Genomic DNA, 1329 nt, shown 5'->3' with positions numbered 1-1329 from the left:
GTGTGGATAGAAGGGGAATGGTGAAAATGAGATGAATAGGGAGAGGAATTAAGGGATGGGAGGGGAAGGAAATGGAGGGTAGGGATTAAGAGTAGAGAGAGTGAAAGGAATAAAGGAGAGGAAGGGGATAGGAAGGAGAGGAAGGGGAAGGGGTAATAATAGAGGAGGGTTGGAAGGGATAGGGAAAGGGTAGGGGTTAAGGAGTGGGGTAAGGAGGGGATGGAAAGGGGAGGTAGGGAAGGGGGTGGCAGAAAGGGGAGGTGGGGAAGGGGGGTGGCAGAAAAAGAAAAGTGGTAATAGGGAACAGAAGGCGGAGGGGTGAAGAGGGGGAGAGGAGGATAGAAGGAGAAGAGTGGGGGGAGGGAAAGAAGTGAGGACATGATTTTGAACAGCATTCAAGAGGTTTTAGCCATCTGTCGGACAATTTGCGTAATGCTAATGTCAACTGTACTGTAACTTTCGAGCCTTATAACTTCAAAAGTATTTCATGAAAAAGTATTTTATTATAGTGTTTTGGAAAGCTCTTGAGATGTGCTATAAGAATATGCAATGAAAAATAAGGTGTTCCATTTAAAAAAATTGATCTGACCTTGCGCCACGCAAGGTCAAACGGATATGATCAGTAAATAGATCTTTTGGAACTCTACAACTTTTGTCTGAAACACTTTTTTATAATACTTATATTTTCTATGATATTCAGGTATCCCGGTACTTTTTCCCCACCCTGTATATATGTATATAAAGGGTCCGACCGAATAATATGTAAAAGCGGGGACGCCGTGATTCTTTATAAAAAAATAAACAAAATATATAGAATAAACTTTTTCGATCTTGTGCTTAGTTTTCGATAAAATCGAGTTTGAAAATCCACTGCGTACGTATGCTGTTGCGTCTGACAAGGGAACCTCTCGAGGTATTAAATTCTGATTTTAATGAAATTTTGTGAACTTGTAACTTACATAAAGAGATGAATTAAAAAAATATCAGTTGCTGCTAAAAAACGGTTTGAAGGGATGAAATCACCCCGTACGGTACAGCGGTTTTCAGCTTTTTCCATTATATCTCGAAAAATATTTGAGATATAAAAAAATGTTTTATACAAAAGTTTTACAATGAAATCAGCTGTATGCATTTGTGTTTTTAGAACAATTATTTACTAATTTTTTGTTAAAATTTTCGAAAAAAAATTGTTAAATAATTATTATAAAAAAATATTATTGACGTGAGTAAATACATGGAGAGAATTTTCTTTTAAAATTTACCCTGAAAATATGGTGATTGTGGTACAATACAATATTTTAAAGATTTTTACCATGCACTTCAGTAAAA

This window comes from Trachymyrmex cornetzi, unplaced genomic scaffold (genome assembly GCF_001594075.2).
Source record: "Trachymyrmex cornetzi isolate Tcor2-1 unplaced genomic scaffold, Tcor1.1 scaffold320, whole genome shotgun sequence".
NCBI lineage: Eukaryota > Metazoa > Arthropoda > Insecta > Hymenoptera > Formicidae > Trachymyrmex > Trachymyrmex cornetzi.
Note: the sequence above shows the minus strand (reverse complement) of the source record.